This window comes from Phallusia mammillata, chromosome 6 (genome assembly GCF_965637545.1).
Source record: "Phallusia mammillata chromosome 6, kaPhaMamm4.hap1.1, whole genome shotgun sequence".
NCBI lineage: Eukaryota > Metazoa > Chordata > Ascidiacea > Phlebobranchia > Ascidiidae > Phallusia > Phallusia mammillata.
Window position 1 is genome coordinate 13,073,861 of NC_137257.1, and position 18,389 is coordinate 13,092,249.

General features: G+C 37.3%; 1 protein-coding gene and 13 non-coding genes across 14 annotated transcripts in view; 13 read left to right on the forward strand and 1 right to left on the reverse strand.

The window, feature by feature from the left end:
* LOC145234280 (uncharacterized) overlaps nt 1–18,389 on the reverse strand; it is a 95,461-nt gene that overhangs the window by 72,234 nt on the left and 4,838 nt on the right. The gene's annotated exons all lie outside the window — the stretch shown is intronic.
* Nucleotides 1,190–1,261, forward strand: Trnad-guc (transfer RNA aspartic acid (anticodon GUC)). Its single transcript has one exon. It is a non-coding gene; the product is annotated as a tRNA-Asp (tRNA).
* On the forward strand, nt 2,586–2,657 carry Trnad-guc (transfer RNA aspartic acid (anticodon GUC)). The gene has a single exon. It is a non-coding gene; the product is annotated as a tRNA-Asp (tRNA).
* Nucleotides 3,982–4,053, forward strand: Trnad-guc (transfer RNA aspartic acid (anticodon GUC)). The gene has a single exon. It is a non-coding gene; the product is annotated as a tRNA-Asp (tRNA).
* Nucleotides 5,378–5,449, forward strand: Trnad-guc (transfer RNA aspartic acid (anticodon GUC)). The gene has a single exon. It is a non-coding gene; the product is annotated as a tRNA-Asp (tRNA).
* On the forward strand, nt 6,774–6,845 carry Trnad-guc (transfer RNA aspartic acid (anticodon GUC)). Its single transcript has one exon. It is a non-coding gene; the product is annotated as a tRNA-Asp (tRNA).
* Nucleotides 8,170–8,241, forward strand: Trnad-guc (transfer RNA aspartic acid (anticodon GUC)). The gene has a single exon. It is a non-coding gene; the product is annotated as a tRNA-Asp (tRNA).
* Trnad-guc (transfer RNA aspartic acid (anticodon GUC)) lies at nt 9,566–9,637 on the forward strand. Its single transcript has one exon. It is a non-coding gene; the product is annotated as a tRNA-Asp (tRNA).
* Trnad-guc (transfer RNA aspartic acid (anticodon GUC)) lies at nt 10,962–11,033 on the forward strand. Its single transcript has one exon. It is a non-coding gene; the product is annotated as a tRNA-Asp (tRNA).
* On the forward strand, nt 12,358–12,429 carry Trnad-guc (transfer RNA aspartic acid (anticodon GUC)). Its single transcript has one exon. It is a non-coding gene; the product is annotated as a tRNA-Asp (tRNA).
* On the forward strand, nt 13,754–13,825 carry Trnad-guc (transfer RNA aspartic acid (anticodon GUC)). Its single transcript has one exon. It is a non-coding gene; the product is annotated as a tRNA-Asp (tRNA).
* Nucleotides 15,150–15,221, forward strand: Trnad-guc (transfer RNA aspartic acid (anticodon GUC)). Its single transcript has one exon. It is a non-coding gene; the product is annotated as a tRNA-Asp (tRNA).
* On the forward strand, nt 16,546–16,617 carry Trnad-guc (transfer RNA aspartic acid (anticodon GUC)). Its single transcript has one exon. It is a non-coding gene; the product is annotated as a tRNA-Asp (tRNA).
* On the forward strand, nt 17,943–18,013 carry Trnad-guc (transfer RNA aspartic acid (anticodon GUC)). Its single transcript has one exon. It is a non-coding gene; the product is annotated as a tRNA-Asp (tRNA).

Here is an 18,389-nt window from a genome sequence, read left to right on the forward strand (position 1 = left end):
CAACAATGTCTGAAATCAGAAAAATGATGTGCACTAGTTTAATATTTTGCTTTATTGCAAGTGATGAAAATAAGCACATGACTGCTTGAAGACGAAGACACGAAAAAGCCACAAAAAGAAGGTAATTGCGAAAGTACATCAACGCGATGGAACAAACTTGATGAAAACATCTAAGTTGTATCTATTTCAACGCATATCTTTAATAAGTAAAATATGTCTTTCATATGGTCTTGAAGTTACCAGTGTTCTATTACACTGCTGTTAGCATTTGTCGACAATGGCGGCCATGTTGCGTTCTGAGGACTTGAGAAACAAGGGAAGAACAAGAACGAGTAGATTTGGAAGATGATTCAATGTCCGATATAGGTTTAAAAGCCGTTTTTCTTGCAAGCGGTACCGCTGCCTTTCCTCTGTAACAGTGAACAACATTAGTTGGGCTGCTGAATGATTTTCTTGCTCGTTTCGTTGATTGAAAGGTTTCATTTTCATGAGAGTTTAAATGAGACTCATCAGTTAGCGAGCAATTATTGTCATCGTCTTCGGTGCGAGAGCGCTTTTTCGAAATTACAGCACCCCGCTTTGACACAAAACTGTTATCGAACCTATTGCGTAACCGATTCCTGGGACAGGAATAAGCTCTTTGGATTTTTCTTTTGCTCACCAGTTCGACCTTCAACGTTTCATCAAGAGCCTGCGAAAAAAGATTACGTTCGTAAAAACAGTTTGTTCAAAGTTAAGATTGACAACAATATGAAAGTGGTCAAGTAATTTAGTTAATTTTGCCGTAACACTTGTGTACAACTTACCATGCTAAGGAGATAAACTGCTACATCCGGGGTGGTATTCATCAATTTGTTTTGCATTGTTTCTTTTCAACAAATAGTTGTTGTTTTATTCAAGAAGTTCGATGGTGTGGACTATCAGCCAACCATTATATACGTAACTTTGCCAGAAAAAAAGTTTAAGAAGTCAACGTGTTTTTCAAGTGCCGCGTTTAAACTTTGCGTTTCGACTTCGTATCAGACATTTATTTTGTTTAATGAGATAAGACTGCTTATCAGAAAAAATCCGCTCTTCAAAGTTAGCGTGGTACGCTTATAGTGATTAACTAACGTTTTAAGTTTTGTTTATGTTTGCGAAAAACATTTCTTCAGAATTGATATTCCAATAATTAACAACATGTTTCATGTCCTCGTTAGTATAGTGGTAAGTATCCCCGCCTGTCACGCGTGAGACCGGGGTTCGATTCCCCGACGGGGAGCGTTTGTTATTTTTTCTGCATTATCTGTGAGATTTTAGTTGACAACAGTTGACTTTCAACGCCAAAAAAGTACAAAAATCCATTACTAACATGCTTTTTCTGGTTTGAACAGATTCCTTGAGAAACCTCAAAGTTTTGTGCAACAATGTCTGAAATCAAAAAAATGATGTGCACTAGTTTAATATTTTGCTTTATTGCAAGTGATGAAAATAAGCACATGACTGCTTGAAGACGAAGACACGAAAAAGACACAAAAAGAAGGTAATTGCGAAAGTACATCAACGCGATGGAACAAACTTGATGAAAACATCTATATATATTTCAACGCATATCTTTAATAAGTAAAATATGTCTTTCATATGGTCTTGAAGTTACCAGTGTTCTATTACACTGCTGTTAGCATTTGTCGACAATGGCGGCCATGTTGCGTTCTGAGGACTTGAGAAACAAGGGAAGAACAAGAACGAGTAGATTTGGAAGATGATTCAATGTCCGATATAGGTTTAAAAGCCGTTTTTCTTGCAAGCGGTACCGCTGCCTTTCCTCTGTAACAGTGAACAACATTAGTTGGGCTGCTGAATGATTTTCTTGCTCGTTTCGTTGATTGAAAGGTTTCATTTTCATGAGAGTTTAAATGAGACTCATCAGTTAGCGAGCAATTATTGTCATCGTCTTCGGTGCGAGAGCGCTTTTTCGAAATTACAGCACCCCGCTTTGACACAAAACTGTTATTGAACCTATTGCGTAACCGATTCCTGGGACAGGAATAAGCTCTTTGGATTTTTCTTTTGCTCACCAGTTCGACCTTCAACGTTTCATCAAGAGCCTGCGAAAAAAGATTACGTTCGTAAAAACAGTTTGTTCAAAGTTAAGATTGACAACAATATGAAAGTGGTCAAGTAATTTAGTTAATTTTGCCGTAACACTTGTGTACAACTTACCATGCTAAGGAGATAAACTGCTACATCCGGGGTGGTATTCATCAATTTGTTTTGCATTGTTTCTTTTCAACAAATAGTTGTTGTTTTATTCAAGAAGTTCGATGGTGTGGACTATCAGCCAACCATTATATACGTAACTTTGCCAGAAAACAAGTTTAAGAAGTCAACGTGTTTTTCAAGTGCCGCGTTTAAACTTTGCGTTTCGACTTCGTATCAGACATTTATTTTGTTTAATGAGATAAGACTGCTTATCAGAAAAAATCCGCTCTTCAAAGTTAGCGTGGTACGCTTATAGTGATTAACTAACGTTTTAAGTTTTGTTTATGTTTGCGAAAAACATTTCTTCAGAATTGACATTCCAATAATTAACAACATGTTTCATGTCCTCGTTAGTATAGTGGTAAGTATCCCCGCCTGTCACGCGGGAGACCGGGGTTCGATTCCCCGACTGGGAGCGTTTGTTATTTTTTCTGCATTATCTGTGAGATTTTAGTTGACAACAGTTGACTTTCAACGCCAAAAAAGTACAAAAATCCATTACTAACATGCTTTTTCTGGTTTGAACAGATTCCTTGAGAAACCTCAAAGTTTTGTGCAACAATGTCTGAAATCAAAAAAATGATGTGCACTAGTTTAATATTTTGCTTTATTGCAAGTGATGAAAATAAGCACATGACTGCTTGAAGACGAAGACACGAAAAAGACACAAAAAGAAGGTAATTGCGAAAGTACATCAACGCGATGGAACAAACTTGATGAAAACATCTATATATATTTCAACGCATATCTTTAATAAGTAAAATATGTCTTTCATATGCTCTTGAAGTTACCAGTGTTCTATTACACTGCTGTTAGCATTTGTCGACAATGGCGGCCATGTTGCGTTCTGAGGACTTGAGAAACAAGGGAAGAACAAGAACGAGTAGATTTGGAAGATGATTCAATGTCCGATATAGGTTTAAAAGCCGTTTTTCTTGCAAGCGGTACCGCTGCCTTTCCTCTGTAACAGTGACCAACATTAGTTGGGCTGCTGAATGATTTTCTTGCTCGTTTCGTTGATTGAAAGGTTTCATTTTCATGAGAGTTTAAATGAGACTCATCAGTTAGCGAGCAATTATTGTCATCGTCTTCGGTGCGAGAGCGCTTTTTCGAAATTACAGCACCCCGCTTTGACACAAAACTGTTATTGAACCTATTGCGTAACCGATTCCTGGGACAGGAATAAGCTCTTTGGATTTTTCTTTTGCTCACCAGTTCGACCTTCAACGTTTCATCAAGAGCCTGCGAAAAAAGATTACGTTCGTAAAAACAGTTTGTTCAAAGTTAAGATTGACAACAATATGAAAGTGGTCAAGTAATTTAGTTAATTTTGCCGTAACACTTGTGTACAACTTACCATGCTAAGGAGATAAACTGCTACATCCGGGGTGGTATTCATCAATTTGTTTTGCATTGTTTCTTTTCAACAAATAGTTGTTGTTTTATTCAAGAAGTTCGATGGTGTGGACTATCAGCCAACCATTATATACGTAACTTTGCCAGAAAACAAGTTTAAGAAGTCAACGTGTTTTTCAAGTGCCGCGTTTAAACTTTGCGTTTCGACTTCGTATCAGACATTTATTTTGTTTAATGAGATAAGACTGCTTATCAGAAAAAATCCGCTCTTCAAAGTTAGCGTGGTACGCTTATAGTGATTAACTAACGTTTTAAGTTTTGTTTATGTTTGCGAAAAACATTTCTTCAGAATTGACATTCCAATAATTAACAACATGTTTCATGTCCTCGTTAGTATAGTGGTAAGTATCCCCGCCTGTCACGCGGGAGACCGGGGTTCGATTCCCCGACTGGGAGCGTTTGTTATTTTTTCTGCATTATCTGTGAGATTTTAGTTGACAACAGTTGACTTTCAACGCCAAAAAAGTACAAAAATCCATTACTAACATGCTTTTTCTGGTTTGAACAGATTCCTTGAGAAACCTCAAAGTTTTGTGCAACAATGTCTGAAATCAAAAAAATGATGTGCACTAGTTTAATATTTTGCTTTATTGCAAGTGATGAAAATAAGCACATGACTGCTTGAAGACGAAGACACGAAAAAGACACAAAAAGAAGGTAATTGCGAAAGTACATCAACGCGATGGAACAAACTTGATGAAAACATCTATATATATTTCAACGCATATCTTTAATAAGTAAAATATGTCTTTCATATGCTCTTGAAGTTACCAGTGTTCTATTACACTGCTGTTAGCATTTGTCGACAATGGCGGCCATGTTGCGTTCTGAGGACTTGAGAAACAAGGGAAGAACAAGAACGAGTAGATTTGGAAGATGATTCAATGTCCGATATAGGTTTAAAAGCCGTTTTTCTTGCAAGCGGTACCGCTGCCTTTCCTCTGTAACAGTGAACAACATTAGTTGGGCTGCTGAATGATTTTCTTGCTCGTTTCGTTGATTGAAAGGTTTCATTTTCATGAGAGTTTAAATGAGACTCATCAGTTAGCGAGCAATTATTGTCATCGTCTTCGGTGCGAGAGCGCTTTTTCGAAATTACAGCACCCCGCTTTGACACAAAACTGTTATTGAACCTATTGCGTAACCGATTCCTGGGACAGGAATAAGCTCTTTGGATTTTTCTTTTGCTCACCAGTTCGACCTTCAACGTTTCATCAAGAGCCTGCGAAAAAAGATTACGTTCGTAAAAACAGTTTGTTCAAAGTTAAGATTGACAACAATATGAAAGTGGTCAAGTAATTTAGTTAATTTTGCCGTAACACTTGTGTACAACTTACCATGCTAAGGAGATAAACTGCTACATCCGGGGTGGTATTCATCAATTTGTTTTGCATTGTTTCTTTTCAACAAATAGTTGTTGTTTTATTCAAGAAGTTCGATGGTGTGGACTATCAGCCAACCATTATATACGTAACTTTGCCAGAAAACAAGTTTAAGAAGTCAACGTGTTTTTCAAGTGCCGCGTTTAAACTTTGCGTTTCGACTTCGTATCAGACATTTATTTTGTTTAATGAGATAAGACTGCTTATCAGAAAAAATCCGCTCTTCAAAGTTAGCGTGGTACGCTTATAGTGATTAACTAACGTTTTAAGTTTTGTTTATGTTTGCGAAAAACATTTCTTCAGAATTGACATTCCAATAATTAACAACATGTTTCATGTCCTCGTTAGTATAGTGGTAAGTATCCCCGCCTGTCACGCGGGAGACCGGGGTTCGATTCCCCGACTGGGAGCGTTTGGTATTTTTTCTGCATTATCTGTGAGATTTTAGTTGACAACAGTTGACTTTCAACGCCAAAAAAGTACAAAAATCCATTACTAACATGCTTTTTCTGGTTTGAACAGATTCCTTGAGAAACCTCAAAGTTTTGTGCAACAATGTCTGAAATCAAAAAAATGATGTGCACTAGTTTAATATTTTGCTTTATTGCAAGTGATGAAAATAAGCACATGACTGCTTGAAGACGAAGACACGAAAAAGACACAAAAAGAAGGTAATTGCGAAAGTACATCAACGCGATGGAACAAACTTGATGAAAACATCTATATATATTTCAACGCATATCTTTAATAAGTAAAATATGTCTTTCATATGCTCTTGAAGTTACCAGTGTTCTATTACACTGCTGTTAGCATTTGTCGACAATGGCGGCCATGTTGCGTTCTGAGGACTTGAGAAACAAGGGAAGAACAAGAACGAGTAGATTTGGAAGATGATTCAATGTCCGATATAGGTTTAAAAGCCGTTTTTCTTGCAAGCGGTACCGCTGCCTTTCCTATGTAACAGTGAACAACATTAGTTGGGCTGCTGAATGATTTTCTTGCTCGTTTCGTTGATTGAAAGGTTTCATTTTCATGAGAGTTTAAATGAGACTCATCAGTTAGCGAGCAATTATTGTCATCGTCTTCGGTGCGAGAGCGCTTTTTCGAAATTACAGCACCCCGCTTTGACACAAAACTGTTATCGAACCTATTGCGTAACCGATTCCTGGGACAGGAATAAGCTCTTTGGATTTTTCTTTTGCTCACCAGTTCGACCTTCAACGTTTCATCAAGAGCCTGCGAAAAAAGATTACGTTCGTAAAAACAGTTTGTTCAAAGTTAAGATTGACAACAATATGAAAGTGGTCAAGTAATTTAGTTAATTTTGCCGTAACACTTGTGTACAACTTACCATGCTAAGGAGATAAACTGCTACATCCGGGGTGGTATTCATCAATTTGTTTTGCATTGTTTCTTTTCAACAAATAGTTGTTGTTTTATTCAAGAAGTTCGATGGTGTGGACTATCAGCCAACCATTATATACGTAACTTTGCCAGAAAAAAAGTTTAAGAAGTCAACGTGTTTTTCAAGTGCCGCGTTTAAACTTTGCGTTTCGACTTCGTATCAGACATTTATTTTGTTTAATGAGATAAGACTGCTTATCAGAAAAAATCCGCTCTTCAAAGTTAGCGTGGTACGCTTATAGTGATTAACTAACGTTTTAAGTTTTGTTTATGTTTGCGAAAAACATTTCTTCAGAATTGACATTCCAATAATTAACAACATGTTTCATGTCCTCGTTAGTATAGTGGTAAGTATCCCCGCCTGTCACGCGGGAGACCGGGGTTCGATTCCCCGACGGGGAGCGTTTGTTATTTTTTCTGCATTATCTGTGAGATTTTAGTTGACAACAGTTGACTTTCAACGCCAAAAAAGTACAAAAATCCACTACTAACATGCTTTTTCTGGTTTGAACAGATTCCTTGAGAAACCTCAAAGTTTTGTGCAACAATGTCTGAAATCAAAAAAATGATGTGCACTAGTTTAATATTTTGCTTTATTGCAAGTGATGAAAATAAGCACATGACTGCTTGAAGACGAAGACACGAAAAAGCCACAAAAAGAAGGTAATTGCGAAAGTACATCAACGCGATGGAACAAACTTGATGAAAACATCTATATATATTTCAACGCATATCTTTAATAAGTAAAATATGTCTTTCATATGCTCTTGAAGTTACCAGTGTTCTATTACACTGCTGTTAGCATTTGTCGACAATGGCGGCCATGTTGCGTTCTGAGGACTTGAGAAACAAGGGAAGAACAAGAACGAGTAGATTTGGAAGATGATTCAATGTCCGATATAGGTTTAAAAGCCGTTTTTCTTGCAAGCGGTACCGCTGCCTTTCCTCTGCAACAGTGAACAACATTAGTTGGGCTGCTGAATGATTTTCTTGCTCGTTTCGTTGATTGAAAGGTTTCATTTTCATGAGAGTTTAAATGAGACTCATCAGTTAGCGAGCAATTATTGTCATCGTCTTCGGTGCGAGAGCGCTTTTTCGAAATTACAGCACCCCGCTTTGACACAAAACTGTTATCGAACCTATTGCGTAACCGATTCCTGGGACAGGAATAAGCTCTTTGGATTTTTCTTTTGCTCACCAGTTCGACCTTCAACGTTTCATCAAGAGCCTGCGAAAAAAGATTACGTTCGTAAAAACAGTTTGTTCAAAGTTAAGATTGACAACAATATGAAAGTGGTCAAGTAATTTAGTTAATTTTGCCGTAACACTTGTGTACAACTTACCATGCTAAGGAGATAAACTGCTACATCCGGGTTGGTATTCATCAAATTGTTTTGCATTGTTTCTTTTCAACAAATATTTGTTGTTTTATTCAAGAAGTTCGATGGTGTGGACTATCAGCCAACCATTATATACGTAACTTTGCCAGAAAAAAAGTTTAAGAAGTCAACGTGTTTTTCAAGTGCCGCGTTTAAACTTTGCGTTTCGACTTCGTATCAGACATTTATTTTGTTTAATGAGATAAGACTGCTTATCAGAAAAAGTCCGCTCTTTAAAGTTAGCGTGGTACGCTTATAGTGATTAACTAACGTTTTAAGTTTTGTTTATGTTTGCGAAAAACATTTCTTCAGAATTGACATTCCAATAATTAACAACATGTTTCATGTCCTCGTTAGTATAGTGGTAAGTATCCCCGCCTGTCACGCGGGAGACCGGGGTTCGATTCCCCGACGGGGAGCGTTTGTTATTTTTTCTGCATTATCTGTGAGATTTTAGTTGACAACAGTTGACTTTCAACGCCAAAAAAGTACAAAAATCCATTACTAACATGCTTTTTCTGGTTTGAACAGATTCCTTGAGAAACCTCAAAGTTTTGTGCAACAATGTCTGAAATCAAAAAAATGATGTGCACTAGTTTAATATTTTGCTTTATTGCAAGTGATGAAAATAAGCACATGACTGCTTGAAGACGAAGACACGAAAAAGCCACAAAAAGAAGGTAATTGCGAAAGTACATCAACGCGATGGAACAAACTTGATGAAAACATCTATATATATTTCAACGCATATCTTTAATAAGTAAAATATGTCTTTCATATGCTCTTGAAGTTACCAGTGTTCTATTACACTGCTGTTAGCATTTGTCGACAATGGCGGCCATGTTGCGTTCTGAGGACTTGAGAAACAAGGGAAGAACAAGAACGAGTAGATTTGGAAGATGATTCAATGTCCGATATAGGTTTAAAAGCCGTTTTTCTTGCAAGCGGTACCGCTGCCTTTCCTCTGTAACAGTGACCAACATTAGTTGGGCTGCTGAATGATTTTCTTGCTCGTTTCGTTGATTGAAAGTTTTCATTTTCATGAGAGTTTAAATGAGACTCATCAGTTAGCGAGCAATTATTGTCATCGTCTTCGGTGCGAGAGCGCTTTTTCGAAATTACAGCACCCCGCTTTGACACAAAACTGTTATCGAACCTATTGCGTAACCGATTCCTGGGACAGGAACAAGCTCTTTGGATTTTTCTTTTGCTCACCAGTTCGACCTTCAACGTTTCATCAAGAGCCTGCGAAAAAAGATTACGTTCGTAAAAACAGTTTGTTCAAAGTTAAGATTGACAACAATATGAAAGTGGTCAAGTAATTTAGTTAATTTTGCCGTAACACTTGTGTACAACTTACCATGCTAAGGAGATAAACTGCTACATCCGGGGTGGTATTCATCAATTTGTTTTGCATTGTTTCTTTTCAACAAATAGTTGTTGTTTTATTCAAGAAGTTCGATGGTGTGGACTATCAGCCAACCATTATATACGTAACTTTGCCAGAAAAAAAGTTTAAGAAGTCAACGTGTTTTTCAAGTGCCGCGTTTAAACTTTGCGTTTCGACTTCGTATCAGACATTTATTTTGTTTAATGAGATAAGACTGCTTATCAGAAAAAGTCCGCTCTTCAAAGTTAGCGTGGTACGCTTATAGTGATTAACTAACGTTTTAAGTTTTGTTTATGTTTGCGAAAAACATTTCTTCAGAATTGACATTCCAATAATTAACAACATGTTTCATGTCCTCGTTAGTATAGTGGTAAGTATCCCCGCCTGTCACGCGGGAGACCGGGGTTCGATTCCCCGACGGGGAGCGTTTGTTATTTTTTCTGCATTATCTGTGAGATTTTAGTTGACAACAGTTGACTTTCAACGCCAAAAAAGTACAAAAATCCATTACTAACATGCTTTTTCTGGTTTGAACAGATTCCTTGAGAAACCTCAAAGTTTTGTGCAACAATGTCTGAAATCAAAAAAATGATGTGCACTAGTTTAATATTTTGCTTTATTGCAAGTGATGAAAATAAGCACATGACTGCTTGAAGACGAAGACACGAAAAAGCCACAAAAAGAAGGTAATTGCGAAAGTACATCAACGCGATGGAACAAACTTGATGAAAACATCTATATATATTTCAACGCATATCTTTAATAAGTAAAATATGTCTTTCATATGCTCTTGAAGTTACCAGTGTTCTATTACACTGCTGTTAGCATTTGTCGACAATGGCGGCCATGTTGCGTTCTGAGGACTTGAGAAACAAGGGAAGAACAAGAACGAGTAGATTTGGAAGATGATTCAATGTCCGATATAGGTTTAAAAGCCGTTTTTCTTGCAAGCGGTACCGCTGCCTTTCCTCTGTAACAGTGAACAACATTAGTTGGGCTGCTGAATGATTTTCTTGCTCGTTTCGTTGATTGAAAGGTTTCATTTTCATGAGAGTTTAAATGAGACTCATCAGTTAGCGAGCAATTATTGTCATCGTCTTCGGTGCGAGAGCGCTTTTTCGAAATTACAGCACCCCGCTTTGACACAAAACTGTTATCGAACCTATTGCGTAACCGATTCCTGGGACAGGAATAAGCTCTTTGGATTTTTCTTTTGCTCACCAGTTCGACCTTCAACGTTTCATCAAGAGCCTGCGAAAAAAGATTACGTTCGTAAAAACAGTTTGTTCAAAGTTAAGATTGACAACAATATGAAAGTGGTCAAGTAATTTAGTTAATTTTGCCGTAACACTTGTGTACAACTTACCATGCTAAGGAGATAAACTGCTACATCCGGGGTGGTATTCATCAATTTGTTTTGCATTGTTTCTTTTCAACAAATAGTTGTTGTTTTATTCAAGAAGTTCGATGGTGTGGACTATCAGCCAACCATTATATACGTAACTTTGCCAGAAAAAAAGTTTAAGAAGTCAACGTGTTTTTCAAGTGCCGCGTTTAAACTTTGCGTTTCGACTTCGTATCAGACATTTATTTTGTTTAATGAGATAAGACTGCTTATCAGAAAAAGTCCGCTCTTTAAAGTTAGCGTGGTACGCTTATAGTGATTAACTAACGTTTTAAGTTTTGTTTATGTTTGCGAAAAACATTTCTTCAGAATTGACATTCCAATAATTAACAACATGTTTCATGTCCTCGTTAGTATAGTGGTAAGTATCCCCGCCTGTCACGCGGGAGACCGGGGTTCGATTCCCCGACGGGGAGCGTTTGTTATTTTTTCTGCATTATCTGTGAGATTTTAGTTGACAACAGTTGACTTTCAACGCCAAAAAAGTACAAAAATCCATTACTAACATGCTTTTTCTGGTTTGAACAGATTCCTTGAGAAACCTCAAAGTTTTGTGCAACAATGTCTGAAATCAAAAAAATGATGTGCACTAGTTTAATATTTTGCTTTATTGCAAGTGATGAAAATAAGCACATGACTGCTTGAAGACGAAGACACGAAAAAGCCACAAAAAGAAGGTAATTGCGAAAGTACATCAACGCGATGGAACAAACTTGATGAAAACATCTATATATATTTCAACGCATATCTTTAATAAGTAAAATATGTCTTTCATATGCTCTTGAAGTTACCAGTGTTCTATTACACTGCTGTTAGCATTTGTCGACAATGGCGGCCATGTTGCGTTCTGAGGACTTGAGAAACAAGGGAAGAACAAGAACGAGTAGATTTGGAAGATGATTCAATGTCCGATATAGGTTTAAAAGCCGTTTTTCTTGCAAGCGGTACCGCTGCCTTTCCTCTGTAACAGTGACCAACATTAGTTGGGCTGCTGAATGATTTTCTTGCTCGTTTCGTTGATTGAAAGTTTTCATTTTCATGAGAGTTTAAATGAGACTCATCAGTTAGCGAGCAATTATTGTCATCGTCTTCGGTGCGAGAGCGCTTTTTCGAAATTACAGCACCCCGCTTTGACACAAAACTGTTATCGAACCTATTGCGTAACCGATTCCTGGGACAGGAACAAGCTCTTTGGATTTTTCTTTTGCTCACCAGTTCGACCTTCAACGTTTCATCAAGAGCCTGCGAAAAAAGATTACGTTCGTAAAAACAGTTTGTTCAAAGTTAAGATTGACAACAATATGAAAGTGGTCAAGTAATTTAGTTAATTTTGCCGTAACACTTGTGTACAACTTACCATGCTAAGGAGATAAACTGCTACATCCGGGGTGGTATTCATCAATTTGTTTTGCATTGTTTCTTTTCAACAAATAGTTGTTGTTTTATTCAAGAAGTTCGATGGTGTGGACTATCAGCCAACCATTATATACGTAACTTTGCCAGAAAAAAAGTTTAAGAAGTCAACGTGTTTTTCAAGTGCCGCGTTTAAACTTTGCGTTTCGACTTCGTATCAGACATTTATTTTGTTTAATGAGATAAGACTGCTTATCAGAAAAAGTCCGCTCTTCAAAGTTAGCGTGGTACGCTTATAGTGATTAACTAACGTTTTAAGTTTTGTTTATGTTTGCGAAAAACATTTCTTCAGAATTGACATTCCAATAATTAACAACATGTTTCATGTCCTCGTTAGTATAGTGGTAAGTATCCCCGCCTGTCACGCGGGAGACCGGGGTTCGATTCCCCGACGGGGAGCGTTTGTTATTTTTTCTGCATTATCTGTGAGATTTTAGTTGACAACAGTTGACTTTCAACGCCAAAAAAGTACAAAAATCCATTACTAACATGCTTTTTCTGGTTTGAACAGATTCCTTGAGAAACCTCAAAGTTTTGTGCAACAATGTCTGAAAACAAAAAAATGATGTGTACTAGTTTAATATTTTGCTTTATTGCAAGTGATGAAAATAAGCACATGACTGCTTGAAGACGAAGACACGAAAAAGCCACAAAAAGAAGGTAATTGCGAAAGTACATCAACGCGATGGAACAAACTTGATGAAAACATCTATATATATTTCAACGCATATCTTTAATAAGTAAAATATGTCTTTCATATGCTCTTGAAGTTACCAGTGTTCTATTACACTGCTGTTAGCATTTGTCGACAATGGCGGCCATGTTGCGTTCTGAGGACTTGAGAAACAAGGGAAGAACAAGAACGAGTAGATTTGGAAGATGATTCAATGTCCGATATAGGTTTAAAAGCCGTTTTTCTTGCAAGCGGTACCGCTGCCTTTCCTCTGTAACAGTGACCAACATTAGTTGGGCTGCTGAATGATTTTCTTGCTCGTTTCGTTGATTGAAAGGTTTCATTTTCATGAGAGTTTAAATGAGACTCATCAGTTAGCGAGCAATTATTGTCATCGTCTTCGGTGCGAGAGCGCTTTTTCGAAATTACAGCACCCCGCTTTGACACAAAACTGTTATCGAACCTATTGCGTAACCGATTCCTGGGACAGGAATAAGCTCTTTGGATTTTTCTTTTGCTCACCAGTTCGACCTTCAACGTTTCATCAAGAGCCTGCGAAAAAAGATTACGTTCGTAAAAACAGTTTGTTCAAAGTTAAGATTGACAACAATATGAAAGTGGTCAAGTAATTTAGTTAATTTTGCCGTAACACTTGTGTACAACTTACCATGCTAAGGAGATAAACTGCTACATCCGGGTTGGTATTCATCAAATTGTTTTGCATTGTTTCTTTTCAACAAATAGTTGTTGTTTTATTCAAGAAGTTCGATGGTGTGGACTATCAGCCAACCATTATATACGTAACTTTGCCAGAAAAAAAGTTTAAGAAGTCAACGTGTTTTTCAAGTGCCGCGTTTAAACTTTGCGTTTCGACTTCGTATCAGACATTTACTTTGTTTAATGAGATAAGACTGCTTATCAGAAAAAGTCCGCTCTTCAAAGTTAGCGTGGTACGCTTATAGTGATTAACTAACGTTTTAAGTTTTGTTTATGTTTGCGAAAAACATTTCTTCAGAATTGACATTCCAATAATTAACAACATGTTTCATGTCCTCGTTAGTACAGTGGTAAGTATCCCCGCCTGTCACGCGGGAGACCGGGCTTCGATTCCCCGACGGGGAGCGTTTGGTATTTTTTCTGCATTATCTGTGAGATTTTAGTTGACAACAGTTGACTTTCAACGCCAAAAAAGTACAAAAATCCATTACTAACATGCTTTTTCTGGTTTGAACAGATTCCTTGAGAAACCTCAAAGTTTTGTGCAAGAATGTCTGAAATCAGAAAAATGATGTGCACTAGTTTAATATTTTGCTTTATTGCAAGTGATGAAAATAAGCACATGACTGCTTGAAGACGAAGACACGAAAAAGACACAAAAAGAAGGTAATTGCGAAAGTACATCAACGCGATGGAACAAACTTGATGAAAACATCTATATATATTTCAACGCATATCTTTAATAAGTAAAATATGTCTTTCATATGCTCTTGAAGTTACCAGTGTTCTATTACACTGCTGTTAGCATTTGTCGACAATGGCGGCCATGTTGCGTTCTGAGGACTTGAGAAACAAGGGAAGAACAAGAACGAGTAGATTTGGAAGATGATTCAATGTCCGATATAGGTTTAAAAGCCGTTTTTCTTGCAAGCGGTACCGCTGCCTTTCCTCTGTAACAGTGACCAACATTAGTTGGGCTGCTGAATGATTTTCTTGCTCGTTTCGTTGATTGAAAGGTTTCATTTTCATGAGAGTTTAAATGAGACTCATCAGTTAGCGAGCAATTATCGTCATCGTCTTCGGTGCGAGAGCGCTTTTTCGAAATTACAGCACCCCGCTTTGACACAAAACTGTTATCGAACCTATTGCGTAACCGATTCCTGGGACAGGAATAAGCTCTTTGGATTTTTCTTTTGCTCACCAGTTCGACCTTCAACGTTTCATCAAGAGCCTGCGAAAAAAGATTACGTTCGTAAAAACAGTTTGTTCAAAGTTAAGATTGACAACAATATGAAAGTGGTCAAGTAATTTAGTTAATTTTGCCGTAACACTTGTGTACAACTTACCATGCTAAGGAGATAAACTGCTACATCCGGGGTGGTATTCATCAATTTGTTTTGCATTGTTTCTTTTCAACAAATAGTTGTTGTTTTATTCAAGAAGTTCGATGGTGTGGACTATCAGCCAACCATTATATACGTAACTTTGCCAGAAAAAAAGTTTAAGAAGTCAACGTGTTTTTCAAGTGCCGCGTTTAAACTTTGCGTTTCGACTTCGTATCAGACATTTACTTTGTTTAATGAGATAAGACTGCTTATCAGAAAAAGTCCGCTCTTCAAAGTTAGCGTGGTACGCTTATAGTGATTAACTAACGTTTTAAGTTTTGTTTATGTTTGCGAAAAACATTTCTTCAGAATTGACATTCCAATAATTAACAACATGTTTCATGTCCTCGTTAGTACAGTGGTAAGTATCCCCGCCTGTCACGCGGGAGACCGGGCTTCGATTCCCCGACGGGGAGCGTTTGGTATTTTTTCTGCATTATCTGTGAGATTTTAGTTAACAACAGTTGACTTTCAACGCCAAAAAAGTACAAAAATCCATTACTAACATGCTTTTTCTGGTTTGAACAGATTCCTTGAGAAACCTCAAAGTTTTGTGCAAGAATGTCTGAAATCAGAAAAATGATGTGCACTAGTTTAATATTTTGCTGCATTGCAAGTGATGAAAATAAGCACATGACTGCTTGAAGACGAAGACACGAAAAAGACACAAAAAGAAGGTAATTGCGAAAGTACATCAACGCGATGGAACAAACTTGATGAAAACATCTATATATATTTCAACGCATATCTTTAATAAGTAAAATATGTCTTTCATATGCTCTTGAAGTTACCAGTGTTCTATTACACTGCTGTTAGCATTTGTCGACAATGGCGGCCATGTTGCGTTCTGAGGACTTGAGAAACAAGGGAAGAACAAGAACGAGTAGATTTGGAAGATGATTCAATGTCCGATATAGGTTTAAAAGCCGTTTTTCTTGCAAGCGGTACCGCTGCCTTTCCTCTGTAACAGTGACCAACATTAGTTGGGCTGCTGAATGATTTTCTTGCTCGTTTCGTTGATTGAAAGGTTTCATTTTCATGAGAGTTTAAATGAGACTCATCAGTTAGCGAGCAATTATCGTCATCGTCTTCGGTGCGAGAGCGCTTTTTCGAAATTACAGCACCCCGCTTTGACACAAAACTGTTATCGAACCTATTGCGTAACCGATTCCTGGGACAGGAATAAGCTCTTTGGATTTTTCTTTTGCTCACCAGTTCGACCTTCAACGTTTCATCAAGAGCCTGCGAAAAAAGATTACGTTCGTAAAAACAGTTTGTTCAAAGTTAAGATTGACAACAATATGAAAGTGGTCAAGTAATTTAGTTAATTTTGCCGTAACACTTGTGTACAACTTACCATGCTAAGGAGATAAACTGCTACATCCGGGGTGGTATTCATCAATTTGTTTTGCATTGTTTCTTTTCAACAAATAGTTGTTGTTTTATTCAAGAAGTTCGATGGTGTGGACTATCAGCCAACCATTATATACGTAACTTTGCCAGAAAAAAAGTTTAAGAAGTCAACGTGTTTTTCAAGTGCCGCGTTTAAACTTTGCGTTTCGACTTCGTATCAGACATTTATTTTGTTTAATGAGATAAGACTGCTTATCAGAAAAAGTCCGCTCTTCAAAGTTAGCGTGGTACGCTTATAGTGATTAACTAACGTTTTAAGTTTTGTTTATGTTTGCGAAAAACATTTCTTCAGAATTGACATTCCAATAATTAACAACATGTTTCATGTCCTCGTTAGTATAGTGGTAAGTATCCCCGCCTGTCTCGCGGGAGACCGGGGTTCGATTCCCCGACGGGGAGCGTTTGTTATTTTTTCTGCATTATCTGTGAGATTTTAGTTGACAACAGTTGACTTTCAACGCCAAAAAAAGTACAAAAATCCATTACTAACATGCTTTTTCTGGTTTGAACAGATTCCTTGAGAAACCTCAAAGTTTTGTGCAACAATGCCTGAAATCAAAAAAATGATGTGCACTAGTTTAATATTTTGCTGCATTGCAAGTGATGAAAATAAGCACATGACTGCTTGAAGACGAAGACACGAAAAAGCCACAAAAAGAAGGTAATTGCGAAAGTACATCAACGCGATGGAACAAACTTGATGAAAACATCTATATATATTTCAACGCATATCTTTAATAAGTAAAATATGTCTTTCATATGGTCTTGAAGTTACCAGTGTTCTATTACACTGCTGTTAGCATTTGTCGACAATGGCGGCCATGTTGCGTTCTGAGGACTTGAGAAACAAGGGAAGAACAAGAACGAGTAGATTTGGAAGATGATTCAATGTCCGATATAGGTTTAAAAGCCGTTTTTCTTGCAAGCGGTACCGCTGCCTTTCCTCTGTAACAGTGAACAACATTAGTTGGGCTGCTGAATGATTTTCTTGCTCGTTTCGTTGATTGAAAGGTTTCATTTTCATGAGAGTTTAAATGAGACTCATCAGTTAGCGAGCAATTATCGTCATCGTCTTCGATGCGAGAGCGCTTTTTCGAAATTACAGCACCCCGCTTTGACACAAAACTGTTATCGAACCTATTGCGTAACCGATTCCTGGGACAGGAATAAGCTCTTTGGATTTTTCTTTTGCTCACCAGTTCGACCTTTAACGTTTCATCAAGAGCCTGCGAAAAAAGATTACGTTCGTAAAAACAGTTTGTTCAAAGTTAAGATTGACAACAATATGAAAGTGGTCAAGTAATTTAGTTAATTTTGCCGTAACACTTGTGTACAACTTACCATGCTAAGGAGATAAACTGCTACATCCGGGGTGGTATTCATCAATTTGTTTTGCATTGTTTCTTTTCAACAAATAGTTGTTGTTTTATTCAAGAAGTTCGATGGTGTGGACTATCAGCCAACCATTATATACGTAACTTTGCCAGAAAACAAGTTTAAGAAGTCAACGTGTTTTTCAAGTGCCGCGTTTAAACTTTGCGTTTCGACTTCGTATCAGACATTTATTTTGTTTAATGAGATAAGACTGCTTATCAGAAAAAGTCCGCTCTTCAAAGTTAGCGTGGTACGCTTATAGTGATTAACTAACGTTTTAAGTTTTGTTTATGTTTGCGAAAAACATTTCTTCACAATTGACATTCCAATAATTAACAACATGTTTCATGTCCTCGTTAGTATAGTGGTAAGTATCCCCGCCTGTCACGCGGGAGACGGGGTTCGATTCCCCGACGGGGAGCGTTTGTTATTTTTTCTGCATTATCTGTGAGATTTTAGTTGACAACAGTTGACTTTCAACGCCAAAAAAGTACAAAAATCCATTACTAACATGCTTTTTCTGGTTTAAACAGATTCCTTGAGAAACCTCAAAGTTTTGTGCAACAATGTCTGAAATCAAAAAAATGGTGTGCACTAGTTTAATATTTTGCTTTATTGCAAGTGATGAAAATAAGCACATGACTGCTTGAAGACGAAGACACGAAAAAGCCACAAAAAGAAGGTAATTGCGAAAGTACATCAACGCGATGGAACAAACTTGATGAAAACATCTATATATATTTCAACGCATATCTTTAATAAGTAAAATATGTCTTTCATATGCTCTTGAAGTTACC